Consider the following 20,684-nt stretch of genomic DNA (forward strand, 5'->3'; position numbering starts at 1 on the left):
TGGAGGCTTTGTTCAGCCACCGAACCGCAATCTAGACACGTAGGAACGACCACCTGGGAACCCCCAAGGCACAGTCAAAGGTAAAGTTACAAAACTAGAACCAGATGCAGTCACGTCGATAGGCTGAACTCACACCTCGGACACCCATGCTGGCGATGCCCCAGCAGTCATTGCAGCCTCTTCACCATCAGCCCATAACAGCCACTTCCCAGCATCCTTCACGTGCACCCACGTATGACGCATTTTGAATTCTACCACCCCTCATCTTCACTGCTTTGCTGCTCAGCTTGGCTACCGTGATGGGCTCCTAGAACTTGGACCATGCTGCACAACCCACAGCCTTAGTGGTGAGTCACTCGTATTATGGGAAGGCTTTACCTGCCTCTATTACTAAATGTGTGGTGCAAATCACAGCAGACCGCCTTATCTGCCATGCTCCTGCGAGGGTCTTGTCTGCCCCTCTTTTGCAGTCTTTACATTGGTTACCGGTTCATTAGAGGATTGTCTTCAAGATCTGGTTAATGGCTCACAAAGCCCTAATGGGGAAGTGCCCTAATACTCAACCTCGATGCTTTCCATGTACAGTCCTGAATAATTTCGTCCCTCTCTGTGGGATGAGGCTGCTCGTACTCCCTCGGATTAAAAAGTCTTGTCCCGGTGCTAGAGGGCTTTCCTATCTTCCCCTCTCTACTGGAATACCCTCGCAGTTCATTTACGTTTCTGTATGGAGCATCTCAAATTCGGAAAATCGCTTAAAATTGAATTGTTTTAGGGATAGTTTTGCGGTGACTGTGGTATGATGTTGCGAGGCTTCCTGCACAGAGAAACCGCTCAGGGGGTAATTCATGCGCAATATAAATGATTGTAACATGACATAACAGCTGCCACCACCCACACCCATACCCCCACCTATACAACACCTTCTCCAGTGGCTCATCTCCTATCATACTTTTCCTATTTTTCTCATGTTCAAACTGTTCAGGAGGATTTGATGGTCCTGGGGACTGGACCAGGGCAGCTTAATTTGTGGTGGTGCTTCTACAAAATATGAGAAAATACATGTGCAAACAATGGAAGCTGAATCAGGTTTGTTTGCACTTTATTGCCAGTAAATCATCTCCTTTATAAAGCTAAGGAGTTAGGCCCATATGGAGCATGGGGCAGGCTGGACCTTATTATATAAAAAACACAACAACTTGCCCACACCAACATTGATTTCGAAGAGTCGTAATCATCAAGATCAAGCACCGGTTTATTTGGTTTGACCCGGTATTTTTATTTACACCCTTCTATTCTATAATTCTTTTAGACTATCTTTTTCACATTTATGCACGAAAAGGAAAGACTGTACATTCATATATATATATTATTATACAATGCAATTTACAAACGTATATTTACATTCCACATATTCAATAAAAAATAAACATCATACATCTCAGAAACAGTACTTTATACAAACAAACATCATATCTTTATGTTTTTCTTTCAATGGAGTGAATCACTATCCAACAAATAAAGGACAAAGTCAAAAAAAGGAGCACAGTCACTAAAAGAAAACCACTTTTGTAACTAGTGAATGCTAGTTCACACTATAAATGACATTGCTCACTCCTTCAGGTGTGCCGACACGTTTCGAACCCAGGAAAACCAGTTCCCGGATGCTCATCAGGGCGTTGTCACTTTTCTGTATTACTCTGGCAAGCTGGACCTGGCAGCTTTTGAAAGAAGGCTTAGATTACACTGTGTCTCTCCTCATTTTGGAGGTAATGGCTCATTGTATTGATGAGGGATATTAATTCCATCTATTTCCCTAGTTGAGGTCTCTCTAGTGAAATAGAGGGAATTAATATCACTCATCAATACAAGGAGCCATTACCTCCAAAATGAGGAGAGACACAGTGTACACCTGAAGGAGCGAGCAAGTCATTTATAGTGTGAACTAGCATTCACTAGTTACAAAAGTGGTTTTCTTTTAGTGACTGTGCTCCTGTTTTTGACTTTGTCCTTTATTTGTTAAAATAAAAATACCGGGTCAAACCAAATAAACTGGTGTTTGATCTTGATGATTAAGACTCTTTGAAATCAATGTTGGTCTAGGCAAGTTTTTGTGTTTTTTGAGAAAATCATTTCCAACATGAAGTGAAAAAGAAACACTTTAAAATGTAATAATGAGCCTGGAAGTCTTAACAAAGACTTGGCATTTAAAGACACATTTCTGGAGTGAAGAACAAACGCATGCAACGCAAATATATTTTAGATCCATGGAAATGCAGAGAAGAGAGAAAGAGACAAATTTCCAAATGCACTAAGCTCATGCAGAGGAGAGAGAGAAGACAACATTTTCAAAACAAACTAAGCATTATAGCCTCAGCCAAGCATCCTAGAAAGATAGCTGAGGGGAACCAAACATGCACCATGATCCAAGGGGTCATCTCAGTGAGGTAGTTTGACAAATGGACTCTGGGCAGATTATTCATACTCCTTTAACAAAATCACAACATTATCAGGTGCTTTGGCCGCATGACGCACTTTGGTCACTTCTCGGAAATATTAGGAAAACAGAAGTGACGCCCACACCACGTTCCTTACCAATAGGTCACTTGATGTTTGACCGTGAATCGTAATGAAATTGAACAGGATTTGCATCACTTCAGGGAAAATTTTGCACGTTTATAAGAGTTCCTCTTAACTTGAGGAGTTCCCTGTTCTTGCGGAATGTACATGGGTGTAAAGGAAGAGGGGGACATCGAGGGAGTGGGGGCCTTACAGGCAGTTTGTTTACAAAGAAGTCTGAGCTAAAGCATTGTATGTGTCGCAGAAGAAATAACTTGTATTTTAGCAGAGAGGCATTTGGGCCTACTGAGACAGTATGGTCAACTTAACAGATTCCTATTTGCTAGCTGGTGGGGCCTTAATGAGGGTCTCATGCCTCAGGCGTGGGTAGGAATAGGCTAAGGCGTTTATACGGTAAAACTAGACCCTGCTTCAAAACTTTCCTGATATAAACTTCTTACACACATCTACCCAACCTTTGCTCCATACCATCAACCTAAAGTTAAGCTTTTCCTTAAATTCTGACTTTTCATTACTAGGATAAGTTTCCTTTCTGTAGTTAAAAATTAACTTCTCAGCATTTTCCTTCCGGTTGACCTTGTTCGTATGAGCTAGCTTGCTTCCCTGCTTGAGGCTGCTGTTAAACCGCACACTTGCACCACTGGACTAAGGGTGGAAGAAAGCACCATTATGCTTAGTGACGTTCTTCTCTAGAAAAACTGTTCACAACTGTGTCACGTTATCAGTTGCTCTAAAAATGTTGACATGTCAAGACTCAACGTGACTCACCCAAACCACTTCAGGTCACTGTGAAAGGATGTCTGTCAATAGCAACACATATTGTGCATGCCTCTTCCTTCTCATGGGTCCCATGTTTTCCATGGCCGTCTCATCTCAAGGCTAATTTATTTCGGTTGGACAAAGTGGTGGTGGAACTCAGGGACTCAGGCCATCTAGCAGTTTCCACACCTACAGACTACTGTCTCCAGATACAGGTCCAAAATAGGCCACGGAAATCCAGGACTAACTTTCCTGTGACCATGCCTAAACTTTCCCTATGTGCCAGGTTGATCAGAGACAGTAAAACACACAAAAGGTGATGGGAGGCTGCTTGCAATGTATTTTTTTTATTTATTTATTTATTTATTTATTTATTTACTTATTTATTTAGTGTTTTATAGCGCACAAATGTGACCTGTTAGGGTATCAGAGCGCTTTACAGAGCTAAGCAAGATGTTTACAAAAGTTCAGAACAGACGAAATCATGTGAACGTTTTGCTGTGATAAAGAGGATATTGCAATGAGTGAATAGGCAACATGGGTACAACTTATGAGAGAAAAACAAATGCTAAAAAAGAACAGCAGCCATGATACAAGGCATTGCATAGGCTACATCAAGGTGCAGATTGGCATACACTGGTAGAGGTCAAGAAGAGAGCATATGGCTAGGCAGCTGCTCTGTATATTAGCTGAGAGTGTTGCCGAAGGAATTTGCCCATTAGGAAAGTCTTTGCTTCCTTTTTGAATCCAGACAAGAAAGGTATTCTTCTGACGTTGGGTGGCAGCGAGTTCCAGATTCTGGGTGCGGCCCCAGACAAAGCTCTGTTGTGTTGTATGTGATAAGTCTAACCACCAGCAATGCTCGGGTAACATACCAACCCATCATTCTTTCACCCACCATGACACCTCAACTTAGACCCAGACATATGCAAATCAGTCTTGACCCGGCTCCTCATGGGAATAGTCCATTCTGAGCTGCCACGCCAGGCCCTCCCTGGACTGGAACACACGCAGCCCCGCGCTGGATTCCCCTGTGACTTCCAGAATAGACTATGGGAATGTGCTTCTGCTCGGAACATCGCAAAATAACATCAGGAGACTTCAAGTCCTGCAGAACACAGCAGCACGTCTAGTCCTTAGACTTCCCAAGAGAGCTCCTTCCAAACCTGCTCTGGCTACCCATAAAAAAGAGAATTCTCTTTAAAGCACTACTAATATGCTATAGGATCATCTCCCAAAAAGCTCCTTCCTACATGAAAGACTTAGCCATTCCTTATGAGCCCAATAGAACTCTTCGCTCCAGGGGAACTGGCTTGCTCACAGTACCCCGTATCAGGAAGGCCAGAATGGGTGGCCGCTCTTTTCGGGTTATGGCCGCCAAGGAATGGAATGCTCTCCCTATGGAGATCAGACTAGCGGACTCGGAGACCGCCTTCAGGAAAAGCTTAAAAACTCACTTGTTTTCCCTGTAATTCCCTACTATGCACCTGACTTCTTTCCACAGCGCGGGGACACGCCGTGATGGCGTCACCAGGCGCTTTATAAACTCCTTTGTTGTTGTTGTTGTTGTGATGGGCTCATCCGACGGGCTCATGTTTATGTCTGGGTCCAAACTGAGGTAGCATGGTGAGCAAAAGAACAGTGGGCCGGCCCACGAGGACTCTTGTACTCTTAACTCAAGTCATACATGTATCTCTTCATTGGCTTTCTTTGCCCATGACTATAAGGGCCTACTACTCCACAGCATTCTTACACAATCTCTCTACTCTTTCTTAACTAAATCGGCCATTTCTGAAGGTGGCTACCCCACCCTCGAACAAACCCCTTCTGGCATCATAACGCATTAACGAAGACCCCAGGAAAAGCCAATTGAACAGTCGCACTGAAATTATTCAGTTCAGATCCTGTGTCCTAATGTCTCAACTGTAGCACTATCTCTTCACAAATGTCACCTTGCTTCCTTTCTTGAATTACACTTCTGTAGCATTTCACGGACTGCGTCTCTCTCCCGTATGCATTACATAGCATGTGTTTGTAGAGCGCAGGTTCATTCATGGGCACTTTGGAGCTGAATAACAGATGTTTATTGTTACCCAATTCAATGGTACTCATCATATTGACTTCAGATGGATGAAAGGCTGAGTTGACCCCCAGGATTTGAACCTGTCACCATGAGGTTGAATGCAGGCCCCTATTGTGGATGCTTTAGTCCACTGAGCCACCAGATCTTGCAGACCCGGCCCATTACTGCTCACCATTGAGACATGAAAAGACTTCTTTGCTATGTGTTCCAGATCAACGCACCAATAATGTCATTTAGTTTTTCTCTTACTTTTCATAATGCCTAAGAGTTCTTCATACATAATCTCTAATACTTTTCCTCTTAGAGTTTGGGGTGGAATCCCCCTGATCCCTCTCAAGAACAGTCCATCATCTTCCCATGACAATTCCTCTTTTATTTCCCAGAGAGCTCTAATTTCTGCCGCCACACATCTCTTCCCAGGCCACCCATCCAACAAGTAATCTCTCACTTGACATAATTTATTGTCTGGTTCACAACCCTTAAGACAATCTCACTAACCTATGCGTAGCCTTCTCTATTCCGGCTGTGGGGGGTGTTTTGGTGAGTGGTTTGGGGTCAGTACGAATTGAGAATTCCGAGCACCAAATATAAAGCTGGAATTTATCAATTCCCCACACACACCCGGCCATTTCTCTCTCCATAGTACAGAAAGTTTCTCTGCAGGAGAAAGTCAACGTAAAGCGCACACAATTGTTATTGTTATGAAGTTTTCCCAATTTGTGAGAGAACTACGCCCAATCCATGCCCACAAGAGTTGGTGCTTATAATGGTTATAACCTATTATCAAGGGTTGCCTGCGATGCAAGCCATATATATTTAAGTGCTTTATAACCTTGCGGTACATGCTAACTTAGAAACCGCTTTTAGGAAACATATCGTGTTTGGTGTCAAGCACCTTGGAATCATACCTCCCACACCAGTAACTGGGGTGGGAGGTATGGATCCTCGCTTCAAGAACTAGGATCAGATCCCTGTAAATAAATGACAAGGCAAATGTCCTTCTTGAGGCAATCAAAGCAATTTAAAAGAATACTGTTTTACTAACATTTTCTAATGTTTTTGTTCCAAATCTTTAACAAATTGTGCATAAAATTCTGCTAACCTGAGAAAAGATCTGACATCCTCTTTAGAAGTGTGAGTGAGAGCTTTCTTCACAGCTTCAACCAATTCTTTCTCTGGAAAAAACAATTCTCAGCAATGCCATGTCCCAAATATGTGATGGAATTAAGTACAAAATGACAGGTCTTCATTACTACAGTTAACCCTTTGCTGCTCAACACGGGTCATGCACACTTCTCATTCTTCCGGATCTCTTGCCTTGATAAGGATATCTTCTTAACACACAGACTCAGGACCTTTGGACTTTTGGTACATCAAGTGTTGAATCCGAGACCCAGATGATGCAGCCCCAACACCACGCGTGTATATGGCAAACGCCAGAAAGGTGTGATAAAAGTAGACACATGCTCACTTTTTGGCTGAAGAGGCACTTGATGGTCAACCTAAGTGTGATCTAGAGATTCAACCTACTTGAACAGGAGTGGTAATGTCTTTCAACGCAATCTTATGACAAAACGCTGTAATTTGGGAAATGATTCTAGATTTGTGGTGGAAAACAATCTTGACTGTCTGAGGTCAAAACTTGTTGTGGACAATTGAGAATGAAAGTGATATCAAGACTTCTCGGTTCCAGCTTCCACAAAGACAACTCCTCTCTTTTTCAGCAACAAACCGTTCCCTTCTGCTTTTCTATCTTTATATTCAGACTTGACCAGACAATACCGGGCCATATGAATCCGTTATACGTTATCTCCAAAGGTATCCTTACATTTTTCATTCCATCTAATGACAATTGTACGATAGAACCAGAATCAGCTGCTGTGTCAAGTTGGACCCCACCCTAAGTGATAGGATATACTGATTCATTTCTTTATTTGAGAGTTTTATTTAGTGCTGACTATACCCTAGGGTATCAGAGACGTTTACAAGGCATGTGATTTGAGACCATAGACTTAATACAAGGATTCTGGGTTGACATAGGATATCCAAAGGTGAAAAATAATAGGAATATTATTAATGACAGATTTAGTGCTGAATTGGGTCAGGTGACCATATCGAAGGATCCTGTTGGTGTAGCTCAGGCGAGTCTTTTGAAGTCTTTGTTCAGCTGTAGTGATTTCAGGTTCCAGTTGAAACAAATGTAGGAAGCAGAGGTCTTTAGGAATTGATTTCCAAATCCATGGTGCATTACCTAAGGGAGAACGTTTCAGTTTTTTTTCTCCAGTTTGGGAGGGATGAGAAGGAGTGAGTTGAAGCTTTAGGGCCCAATTTCTACCTCGTCTCTATAATTTATTTTGTAAATATTTAGGGTTTTCAGTGTAGTGTGAAGCACTTTGTGGGTTATACAAGCTGTCTTGAAAATGCATCATCCTTCGTTCTGGAGCTAATTGAGACTATTGAGAGCAGGTGAGATGTTGTCAAAATGTTTGGCACCTCTGAGGAGTCCAGCGGCTGCAGTGAGTTGTTCTTAGAAGCACATGGTGGCTTGTTGAGTTTCCAGTGATTATGCTGTTGCTGTAGTCAAGTTTCAAGAGGACCAGTGATTGTACTAAGGTTTTTAGGTGGTAGAGCGCCCCTTTGGGTGAATTGTTGATGTGTTCTTTCATTGACATGTTTTTGTCTATGATGGTTCCAAGGGAATTCACGTAGTGGGAGAGTGCAAGAGATCCGTTATGAGCACCCATGCTCATGAGCCATCCTTGGATTGGCAAAGGCTTGTCATTGGGGGAAAAGAGTAGAAGCTCAGTTTTAGGTAATTGGTGCTTAGCCAGGTTTGTATCTTTTTTAGTTTGGTATTCAGATGGCAAAAGCCACTGTGGGCTGATATTTTGTAGTAAAGTTGTGTTTTGTCTGCATATAGGTAATATTTTACACCTGTTTGTTTCATGATAATTGTGAGGGGTTTCAATGGAGAGGTAAAAAGAACTGGGTCATGGACGGAGCCTTGTAGAACTTCTTCCGGAACTGAAGTAGGTTGTGAGAGACAACCGCTGTTTTTATTTGTTGAGCTCGATGCTGTAGATCGGGCGGAGACCATCTCAAGAATGTGCCAATGACACCACATACGATTCTTGAGGGTCTCAAGTAAAGCATGCTGGTTAACTGTGTCAAATGCCGCCAATAGATTAAGTAAGATCAAGATACAAGGGTCGCCTTCATCTAAAGTTCTGAGAATATCATCTGATATATTGAGCGTACCAGTTTCCGTGCTACGCCCTTTTTTGAACCCTGATTGGCAGGTGTCGTGGAGGTTGAATTTCTCATTGTGTTGGTTCAGTTGGATCATTTGCAGTTGAAGGTTGGTGACCGGTCTAAAGTTGTTGAGGTCATTAAGATCTGCTCCAGATTTTTTGAGAGTAATTGCGACTTGGCCTAGCTGGAGAGAGTCAGTAACACAGCCCGACGAGAGAGAAGCGTTGATGATTTTGGTCCATAAAGGAGAGATAATGTGGTTAAGGTTCTCTGTTGGTGAAGATGGGAGAGGATCAGTGGTATGGGATGTGGGTTTTAAGTTAGCAATTATCTTGTGAACTTCTCCTTCTGTCAATGATTTGAAATCCGATCAATTAGATTTTTTCTTCGGTGGTCAAAGTTCTTTCTTGATTTGGTTTTGTTGTGGGTTCCTCATATCTGAGGTAAACCCTGGAGAGGGAGTTATCCTGGAGATTGGTCCGTCATCCAAACAGGAGAGCTGATGTGTCTGACTTGCGACGTGGATAAGTGATTGTTCAATTTTCATTATTTTCTCAGTGAAGAAGTTCACTATTTCTTCACTGCGTTCATTAGTGGATAGTGTTTCCTTTTGGGAAGATTGATGTTTAATTATGTTGTAGATATCCCTCAGTCTATTCTTCACCTGGTCCAGTTGATTGTGAAAGAAAGCAACCTTTTCTCTAAAAATGTGTTTCTTGCAGGAGAGGCATTTGGATCTGAGGAGAGCAGGGTGTGTTGGTGTAGGGTTCTCTCTCCATAATCTTTCAGTCATGCTTAGTTGCCTCCTCTCTGTTCTTAGATCCACATTGAACCACAATCTAAACTGGGTCTTTCTGGATCTCTTGAGTTTAAGCGGGCCACTTGGTTGAGCATGTTTGTCATCATTGATTGATAGTGGTCGGTGATGTCATCTACCGTGTTCAGATGAGGCTGTAAATGAAGCTGGGCATTGATCTTGAAGTCGAGCGCGGAATTTCTTTGATCTTCATTGCCCAGTGTGTGTTTATTGGGTGTGTTTTGGTAGGGTGTCTGGTTGACTTTTAGGATGAAGTGTATGATGTGGTGATCTGACCAGTAGATGGGCGTGAAGGAATAAAGAGAGACAAGTTCACTTCTAGTAACTATCGCATCTAGAGCAGCATCTCTGTTGTGGGTCTGTCCTTTGCAGAGTGGCCTGAAGTCATTGACTCAGAGTCATTCTAAGTTACAAACCATTTGTCATCACTGCCATTTCAGTGAAGATTGAAGATTCCTAAGAACACGTCATGGGTGTCAGTTAGAGACACCCTTCTTTTCAGGTCAAATAGCTCTTCGGTGTAGGTTGAGCGATTACCAGGGTGTGATGGATGGTATGGAATTTGATAGGGGTTGCAACTTCTAGGTCTTCGAAAGTTGAGTTGTTTGTGGTCTCAAAGGTGTTGAGGTGTTGACATCTTCATGAATGATTGCGAGTCTGCCTCTTGTGTGTTCTGATCCATCCAGCCCAATAATGGAATAGCTAGGTGGTGAAATCATGTTGAGTAAGGGGGCTGAGTGTTCATTCAGCCAAGTCTCAGTTAGGAATGTAATGTTAATTCCACCCACTGCATAGTGTCAGCTGTTTCAGTTGTGTGCTTCATTGATGATCCGCAGTTCAGGCGCAGATCTCCCACAATGCCCCTCATCATCCTCTACAGCTGCCCAGCACTTTGTGGGCAGCTGCTACGTTTAGGTCTTGGCGCAGTGGCGCAACCTGGACCCTGGACTTTGATATAAATCATGTGCTATTATGATTCCTGCGCTAACTGTGGTTTAGATGCTGTTATGATCTATGTCCTATTGCTTTTGGGTGTTAGGAAATTTACTGCGTGTTGTATGTTTTGCGCACCCTGTGTCCTGCACCTCTGAATGTGTTTTTATGCGTCATGTGCCTTTTCCTTACACCGCTGAATGTAGGTTCTGCATCATGTGTTTTCCTGCCCTACACCGCTGAATGTGTTGTAATGCATCATGTGTAAATTAAGCATGGGCGGAAAATCCGTTTCGCTCGCGGATTTTGCGGATTTTTGGAAAATTCGCAATCCGCGAGATTCGCGAATCTCCCGCAAAATCCGCAAATCCGCGAGCAGCGGATTTTATGGCTTGCTCACACTGTTCGCGTGAGTTCGCGGTTTCTCAGTACAACTTCGCGCCCCGCGAATAAGCGCTAAATTGCAGAAATACGATCTTAGCAAAACTGAAACTACTTACCAGGTTCAAAAGTTCAGGCTTATCATTAGTAGCCATTTCCTGTAGTGCTTCCTGAGGGGCCCCTCCAGAGTTCAGTTGCCAGTTGCAACTATTATGTGACCCTGCTCTGAACCTCAGAATAGTTACACATATGCCACAAAGCAGGTCCTGAATTACAGCTAAGGGAGACAAGCAGGAGCCAGGCTGGAAGTTCAAATCCATTAATCAGCCCCTAATTCATTATTGTCAGTTGGGGCAGGGCAGGTGTTGTAGCTAATTTTGCAACAATGAAAGCACTTAGCAAGTGCAAAAGATCACTAATCAGGAAGCACTAAGGAAGCAGGTGCCAGCTAAAAAAATATTCTGTGACACATTAATCAGCCCCAAATTAATTCAGGTCACTTGAGGCAGGGAAGGTGTGCTTTGCTTTGCCACAATAATGTACACTGACTGGACAACCAGAGGGTGCTGTGATGAAACAGAGGGTGGCATGGGTGGGCCAGAGGGTGGCATGAGTAGTCAGAGAGTGGCAGTGGTGACAGAGAGTGGCAGTGATGAAGAAGAGTGTCCCAAACAGGCTGGACACGTAGAAACAACAAGTTCGCAAAACTTGCGACCCGACAGGTAAGTTCGCGTTTGCGAAATTGTACAAAACCCTCGCGAACTGGCAGAAACCCGCGCGAACACAAAAAAAAAAAAATCCGCAAATTCACGAGAATTAGCGGATTTTGCGGATTGCGAGTTCGCAAATCCGCAAAATTCGCGAACGCGAGATTCGCAAAATTCGCCCATGCTTAGTGTAAATGTGCCTATGCCCCTACTTGTATTGTGATACTTAGGTGGTTGTTCTTGCTAGTACTGGTGGTGCTAGTGAGGTCCTGGTTCCCTGCGTGACCTGTTCCTAAGGTGGTTAGGATTGCATAGGTGGTACTTACCCGATTACCAGTAGTTACTTGTTTTGTGCTACAGTGATTTTCTGTTATGTTGTAAGTGATATTCCAAGGGCTTGATACTGAGCTCGCCCCCTGACCAGAGTCCCAGGACCAGTGGACTCTATTGTGCCTTCCCTGACAAATTGCTGGGACTTGTCTGATCTCCCTGGGCCACTGGGGCCTCGCTGAAGTGTGCCTCGCTCACTCCCCTCAGCAGCTCGTGCCCGGCCGCCCGTCCAAGCCTCGAGCCGCGCCGCTCTCCCCTGAGCCGCGCCGCTTCGCTGGGTCGCCCGCATCCTGCCTCCCCCTCCTCCTCTGAGCCGCACACATTGGTCGCCCCAGAGAAACGCTTGTAGCTAGCCGGCCGCCTGCTCAAGTTTACTAAGGAGATCACTCGCATTATCCCGCGCAACCAGGACGGGAGGTACTGTCCGTTAGGCTCTATGTTCTAAGTTCTAGGCCTACAAGTATTGTATTCTAAGTTCTAAAAGTGCTGATTCCTGACAGTGGTCCAAGTGGCCCTGTCTTGTACATATCCCTTGTAAATTCTGCCCGTGCCTGTTGGCACATTGTAAAGTGTGTGTTTTATCTAATGTGTTTTGGTGTAATACAAAGGCTATTTTTATATATAACCTTGTGTGGAGTTTCATTCGTGGTGGGCCTTGGGTGTTGTTCCTGGTGTGCGTGTGCAAATACTTAACTCACATCGCCTCCAAGTTTAGACTTGCTGCTTGCGCCACGTTACCTAGAGGGTGAGCAGGGGTTATCTTGGCGTGTAACTCCCTTGCCCTGACTTAGGAGTGGTGGTCTCTGACTGACTTTGGCGCAAGCCCTGGCCAGCCAGGGATCCCATTTCTAACAAGGTGCAGATGGTTTACGGGATCAGGTCTCTTTTCAGGGAGTGGAGTGTATGGGGGTGTATTGAGCTGGGGTCTGGGTCCTGTGTTTGTTTGATGGATTCTGTTTGTATGGATAATTACTGGGATACTGGAGGGGGGCTTGGGGTTCATTTGAGGTGCTTTTGTGCAGTTTTATTCGCTAAGTAATATCGCTTCAGATAGAGAGAGTCGCATAAGGGCTCGGTGAGGACTTCGAGAAAAGTGACAATTGAGCATAGAGGTCCAAAAGGTTTGCTGTTATCACTCATGGACAGAACAGAAGGAGTCAGGTCCTAGGCGGGACTGAGGGGGGCTGGACCGTAAAATAATGCAGAACAATAGAGACTGCCCACACCTCATAGATTGGAATTATTTCAAAAAAAGGGGGTACAAGTGTAAATCAATGACACATGTATAGGTACTTTTATTTATACCCACTACTCATAATATTTTTTATCTCTGAAAACTTTAAGAACAAGAAAAAGATGTACCAAAACAATCAACACAATAGTTGTACAGTTATAGACAATCATGAAGAACAACAATTCATGAAAAACGTGAATACACAGAACAAAAAATATTGACACATTTAGTGATATGTAGTTACAAATAAATTCCTGTTTTGAGACAACCAAAGCTAAGTGAAAAAGCAAGAGCTCGTATAACGTTCAATCATTAACATAGACACACTTAATGTTTTGATTAGCTCTTGCGGAGTGCCGACGCGTTTCAGGTTCGAATCAAACGTGTTTGAACCCTCATCAGGGCTTTGTGAGTTGTCTGTGTAAGGTAAAGAATAGAACAATATTGAAAGCCAAGACTCACATGAATAAGTAAAATCCATGAGGTTGTGAAAAAAAGGGGGGGTACCTGTGAATATCAGGCTCCTAAGAACTGATCGGTGGACAGGGGGCGGCACCTCAATGGTTTGTTTCTAGAATGGATAAAGCATGTGTTGTTTGAGGAGTTTCAAAAAATACATTCTCATTTTAAAAAAATGGGGAGGCATATTATCATTGAAAGCCTACCTCTCTATGCACCGTCCGGCGCCTCTTAGAGGGTGGCGGTAGAGGTTGTGAATCTTTAAATCCTGTTAAATGAAAGCAGAGGCTAGTATTGTGTAGTCATATGAACCTTACTGAAAAAATATTACATTATTTCGAGAAGGCCCCGTACCTTGCGTCTTGTATTTGCAGGAGAGAAAGGTTTCCCATCTGAAATAATTTGCGAAGAAATTCTTGAACCTATAAAATTAAAATGAGTGTCACAAAAGCTTGGAGTTGCCGGAAATTGTGTAAATAATTTGATTCAGGCGGACAAGAGCCTACCTGGGTTGGCAGCGTGTGTCGTTGCAGCCCAGGCGTCGTTAAGGGAGTGCTTGAATTAAACTCTGTATGCGTGGCGCGCTGTATTAAGGAACGAGAAGGGAAATAAATGCCGGGACCGGCAATGGTTGGTTTTAAATGCGTGCAAACCAAGAAAGGGAGCTACTTCTTACCTGTCCGAGGACAGCTGATGTCCACAGTGCGAGGCTTCTGGGCGAATGCCTGGCGTTACGTGGGGCCATCTTGAATGGGTTTTAAATCGGAGGTGATCAGCGTCCCATTGCATTTTGGGATCTGTAGTCCCATTGTCGATGCTCAGCGCGCCGAGTATAAATCAAGTAACTGCATGTCTATTGGAATTGCAGAGGAGTGTTCAACGATAGTAGAAACACTCAATGAGACTCAATCTCCTCAACCTCCTTGAGGCATAGACGTTGTTCGGTCTCTATGGTATGGACCATAAGGTCCCGACTACATTTCGTATTTATGAAACTGAACCCTTTCTTGAACTCTTCGTCTTCGGTGAAGATGACAGGTATATTTTTCACCTGGAGCCCCCAAGGTATGGTCCCTCCTTTTAAATGTCGAAGGAGAAAGTGACCGTGGAGCTCAGTTCTGACATGCTTTTTGCACAATCTTATGAGTTTCTCGGATTCGTTTTGCTGCTTCGCAGTAGAGCTTAGTGTAATCGAAGCAAATGGTGACGTTGCAATGAGTGATTGAATATGGCTTTCGCTGAAAGAGAGGGTATCCTTTTCTGCCATACTATTTGAAGGGAACAAGGCCCTTCACCCAATTAAGGGAAATATTTTGTGTCCCTAACACTCTCGCGGGTGACAACCCGCTCTATATTGACAGAACAGAAGGAGTCAGGTCCTAGGCGGGACTGAGGGGGGCTGGACCGTAATATAATGCAGAACAATAGAGACTGCCCACACCTCATAGATTGGAATTATTTCAAAAAAAGGGGGTGCAAGTGTAAATCAATGACACATGTATAGGTACTTTTATTTATACCCACTACTCATAATATTTTTTATCTCTGAAAACTTTAAGAACAAGAAAAAGATGTACCAAAACAATCAACACAATAGTTGTACAGTTATAGACAATCATGAAGAACAACAATTCATGAAAAACGTGAATACACAGAACAAAAAATATTGACACATTTAGTGATATGTAGTTACAAATAAATTCCTGTTTTGAGACAACCAAAGCTAAGTGAAAAAGCAAGAGCTCATATAACGTTCAATCATTAACATAGACACACTTAATGTTTTGATTAGCTCTTGCGGAGTGCCGACGCGTTTCAGGTTCGAATCAAACGTGTTCAAACCCTCATCAGGGCTTTGTGAGTTGTCTGTGTAAGGAAAAGAATGGAACAATATTGAAAGCCAAGACTCACATGAATAAGTAAAATCCATGAGGTTGTGAAAAAAGGGGGGGGTACCTGTGAATATCAGGCTCCTAAGAACTGATCGGTGGACAGGGGGCGGCACCTCAATGGTTTGTTTCTAGAATGGATAAAGCATGTGTTGTTTGAGGAGTTTCAAAAAATACATTCTCATTTTAAAAAAATGGGGAGGCATATTATCATTGAAAGCCTACCTCTCTATGCATCGTCCGGCGCCTCTTAGAGGGTGGCGGTAGAGGTTGTGAATCTTTAAATCCTGTTAAATGAAAGCAGAGGCTAGTATTGTGTAGTCATATGAACCTTACCGAAAAAATATTACATTACATTTACATTTTTTACATTGAAGCCAAGAATTCTGTGCGTTCGTAACCGCCAGTTGGGGAGAACGCTGTTCACAGGGTTAGGTATGCTATGTATGGGATCAAAACCTAATGTCGTTTTGATCCCATACATAGCATACCTTTTTCACATATACTTTTGCGTTTAAACACTCTCTAAGATGGCGGTCATAGATCCCTTTAGAGTCTAGTCCGCTTTCACTGTTGACTAATTTCACGGCAATTTATTATTCCCCGACACACTAACCCTGTGAACAGCGTTCTCCCCAACTGGTGGTTACGAACGCACAGAATTCTTGGCTCCACGAGTAAGTTCATGGGACTAACTTTTATAATTTTTGGTGAGCGGGCACACGCGTAATTCACGGTCTGATTTCCATTAACTTTTGATGATGTAAGAGACTCAAACTGAGCTTCAGTTTAACCCACGCCATAACTGGTCATTGATTTTCTGATATTTGACATAACTACCTTTTGGCACCTTTTTCGTTACTTTCTCCTTTTTTTAATTAGGGCACTACCAGACTTCGTTACATCGTTTTTAACCGCATCACTCCAACTCACGTGGTGTTTCCTTCTTTATTAAATTACCCGACTAGTTCAACGTTTACTGTAGCGTCACCTGATACAGTTTTACTATGTGCACCTATGAAACCAGTAGTAATTTGAATACATATACTCTGATATATCCTTATACGTGATGGTATATATTGTTTGATTTGTAGAATCCAGTCCCTGATGAAGGCTATTCATTAGCCGAAATGCATTGGATAATGAAGTATTGGATATAAGGCTGGATGCCATTGATTATTTTTCGAACCAGTTTGAAGATCTGAAAATACCATAATGATGGAGAATAAAGAATCTTGGAACATGAAAGTTTCGGATTTGTGTTAAAAGATTCGTAGTTTCATACCGTGAAGAACTTCACAACCCTATTATAGGGATTCAGCTGTGACTAAGGGACGTCACCCAATCAAGGGTCACGCTAGTCATTGAGACTTCAGCAGGAGGCAAGCTGTGTTCGAAGCCGTTGGAGATCCTTACAAGTTGATGAAAGTACACAAAGTCCCTTTCTCCTCTCTTTGGCAGTCAGGCAACCACTGCAGGCCAATCCCCCAAGCAGCACTTCAGCTTAGGGATAGTCTCTCCTCAGTTTCTTCTGGTTTCACTCCTCAGCAAAGGTTTCTTCTTGTTGTCCAAAAGTGATCGGAGTCCCAATACTTATACCCCAAAATCCTTTGTCCTCTGAGGGCAGAGGGGCCTTGCCCAGTCCAAACCAGTTCTGGAGCACTCTGTGTACATGACTCCTTCTTTCCTTTCACAGTGCAGAGCAGAAACATCAGTCGCCCCTCAGGAAATGGAGCCAGCATTGTGAAGGAAAGGCACAGCCCTATTCAGGTCCCAGGTGCTACTCCTCCCTCCCATCTAGATGCAGATCTCTCTATTCACCACTGGGCTGACACATTCTATGTCCTGGAATCCCCTAGCCCTGTCACTCAAAACTCCAGACAAGGAATACACAACCTAGCAGAGACAGGCTTGGATAGTTAGACAAGAAAATACCTACTTTCTAAAACTGGTATTTTGAAACTTAGAATGTTAAAATCAACCTCACTAAAAGTTGTATTTTATACTAAACTCGAAGTTCTACCATGTTCTCCGAGTCAGTTAGGATTATAAGATGTAATAATCTAACTGCCCATTCTGGCCTATGGAGAACAGGTAGCCTTGCAATAGTGAAAAACGAAAATGGCTGTAATTCACTATTAGGACATGCCACACACACCAGGGCTTGTCCCACCTTATACTTTCAATGCACCCTGCCCTTGGGCCTACCATAGGGGTGACTAATATGAAAAAAGGGAAGGTTTAGGGACTGGCAGGTGGGTGCACGTGCTCAGTCAACATGGTAGTACCAGTCTGCACATAGGCTCTGCAATGGCAGACCTTAGACACACTTTTAAAGGCCGTTTCTTTGGGTGGCACAACCAGTGCTGCAAGCCCACCAGCAGCATTTGGTTTACAAGCCCTGGGCTCTCCTGGTGTACTCTACTAGGGTCTGACAGGTAAACCAAACCGGTCAATCATAGAATCACCAATTCATACATTGATTTACAATAGGGAGCACTTGCACTGTGGCACTGGACAGCAGTGGCACAGTGCCCAAAGCACCTTACACCTTCAAAAACACATGAGGCAACAACAAAAATGGAAGGGAGGCCCACGCCAATGGTGCCAGGTCTAACATTTATGATCATAGTTACCATATTTACCGAAAATGTCCTGTATTTAGATCGAGCCTGCACTCAGCACGCAAATTGCTACTGTCACTCAACGACCTATTGCGACTAACAGAAATAAATCTAAAAAAAGACTTTTAGCCTGCTCATTACGTAACATTTGTTGTCATTTTATCACTCTTTTTTGCTGCTTTCTGTGTCGGCATCGCGTGCAGGGCGTCACTTCCTTTTCTTTGGGCGGTGCCCGGCAGCCCGTGCAGGACATCACTTCCTTTTCTTTGGGTGGTGCCCGGCAGCATGTACAGGGCATCACTTCCTTTTCTTTGGGTGGTGTCCGGCAATATTGCAGGGCCTCACTTTCTTTTTTTTGGGTGGCGCCCTGCAGCAAGTGCAGGGTGCTGCTCTATTTTCTTTGGGTGGACAGCACGTGTAGGGCCTCACCCGGCAGCATGTGCTGGGCGTAACTTTCTTTTCTTTGGGTGGTGCCCGCCAGCACGTGCAGGGGGTCACTTCCTTTTCTTTGAATGGTGCCCTGCAGCACGTGCAGGGCGTCACTTTCTTTTCTTTGGGTGGTGCCCTTCAGTACGTGCCGGGTGTCACTTCCTTTTCTTTGGGTGGTGCCCTGCAGCACGTGCAGGGTTTCACTTCCTTTTCTTCGGGTGGTGCACGTACAGGGCGTCACTTCCTTTTGTTTGGGCGGTGCCCTGCAGCATGCGCAGGGCGTAACTTCCTTTTGTTTGGGTGGTGCCCTGTGGCACGCGCAGGGCGTCACTTCCTTTTCTTTGGGTGGTGCCCTGCAGCACGTGCATGGCGCCACTTCCTTTTCTTTGGGTGGTGCACGTACAGGGCGTCACTTCCTTTTCTTTGGGTGGTGCCCAGTGACACGTGCAGGGCATCACTTACTTATCTTTGGGTGGTGCACGCGCAGGGCGTCACTTCCTTTTCTTCGGGTGGTGCCAGGCAGCATGTGCAGGGCATCACTTCCTTTTATTTAGGCAGTGCCCGGTAGCATGTGCAGGGTGTCACTTCCTTTTCTTTGGGTGGTGCCCGGCAGCACGTGCAGGGCATCACTTCCTTTTCTTTGTGCTGTACCTGGCAGCATGTCCAATGCATCACTTCCTTTTTTTTGAGCAGTGCCCAGCGGCACAAGCAGGGCGTCACTTCCTTTTCTCTGGGCGTTGCCCGGCAGCACTTGAAGGGCGTCACTTCCTTTTCTTTGGGCAGTGTTTAGCAGCACGTGCATGGCACCACTTCCTTTTCTTTGGGGGGTGTTTGAGTTATGACTGTGTGCCCATTCAACCCTAGGCCTCTCTGCTGAAAGTACACAGGGTGTTTATTTTACATTTTAACTTCTTTAGGATCTGATTTCACCTATTAGGTACCTGGACCTATCAAAAGTTGGCATCTGAGAAGCAACATGAGGCTTCTTTCTATTTACTCCTAGAGAGGAGAGTGGTGCAGTCACACCCAGCCCGCTATATCGCTTCAGGCCTCCTGGCTCAGGACCAAGCCGCCTGCGCTGGGCCTTTCATGGACCTGAGCCCTGGTCACAGGCCCTGCTGCTGCCTTTGTCCTAAAAGAAGAGCCTGCAATGGCTTTCCTTTCCCCGCCCTGGGCAGCGGCCTCAAATATGAACTGTGAAATGCTGCTGACGGTGAGACGGGGTCATGTCCCTGGAAACCAGATGTTTTATGTCTAGGTGTATCCAGTGTGAAAGAGAGGGGCGTGTCTATGAGAACAAAACATCGATGACAGTAACTTCCTTTTCAGGTCTTTAAGTCAAATTTGGGCCTTTGGCCTCTGCTCCCAGCTAAACATGCCCCATGTATTCATTTATTCCCTTATAGTACTTTTATAAAGCGCCATTGAGTAGCTTGACAGCCACTTCCAAGCGCTCTCACCAGACTCATAACTACGTACAGTGTGATTGCTGTCAGGGCTTAGTAGTTTTCTAGTCCTGAAGGTGGTAAGTATTCTCATTCTAAACCATTTTACCCAGGACTGCATACCCTGGAAGGATGAAAGGCAGCGTTGGTCTGCCCTGACTTCTACCTGTAACCCATACAATAATCTTGGCATTAACCCACTGAACTATTGTGCAGGTTAATTACATAACTGCTGTGTTTTTTGCTTTATTAAGGGCCAGATGTAGGAAGCCTAATACCGGTCCGTAACGGCCAAAATTACCGAATTTTGGCCGTTTCCGACCGGTATTAGGCATTTGAGACGTAGGGGCCCTATTTAAGGATTCGGTAATTTACCTACTCGGTAATTTAAGGAATCTGTAAATTACCTAGGGCTAGATGTAGGTAAATCTAATTTACCGATTCATAAATACCGAATTTTACCGATTCGGTATTTATGAATCGGTAAATTAGAAGGAGGCAGATGTAGGTAATTTTTAAAACACAATTACCGAATCTGTAAGATTCGGTATTTACCGATTCGGTAAATACCGAATCGGTATTGCCCATTGATTCCTATGGGCCTTGAAGCCCATAGAAATTAATGGTAAATACCGAATCCTGCAAGGGTGCAGGGGGTGTCACTTTGACCCCCTCTAGCACCCCAAGTACAGGTTTGTGTGACATGTGGCACACATACATGCCCTAAGGGCATGTCTGTGTGTCACATTGCATAGGTGTGCATGC

The 20,684-nt window shown here is 44.1% G+C and overlaps 1 protein-coding gene across 2 annotated transcripts in view; it reads left to right on the forward strand.

The window, feature by feature from the left end:
* LOC147660924 (uncharacterized) overlaps window positions 1-20,684 on the forward strand; it is a 102,779-nt gene that overhangs the window by 67,727 nt on the left and 14,368 nt on the right. The window lies entirely within an intron of this gene.

This window comes from Lissotriton vulgaris, unplaced genomic scaffold, assembly GCF_964263255.1.
Source record: "Lissotriton vulgaris unplaced genomic scaffold, aLisVul1.2 SCAFFOLD_3302, whole genome shotgun sequence".
Classification (NCBI taxonomy): Eukaryota; Metazoa; Chordata; class Amphibia; order Caudata; family Salamandridae; genus Lissotriton; species Lissotriton vulgaris.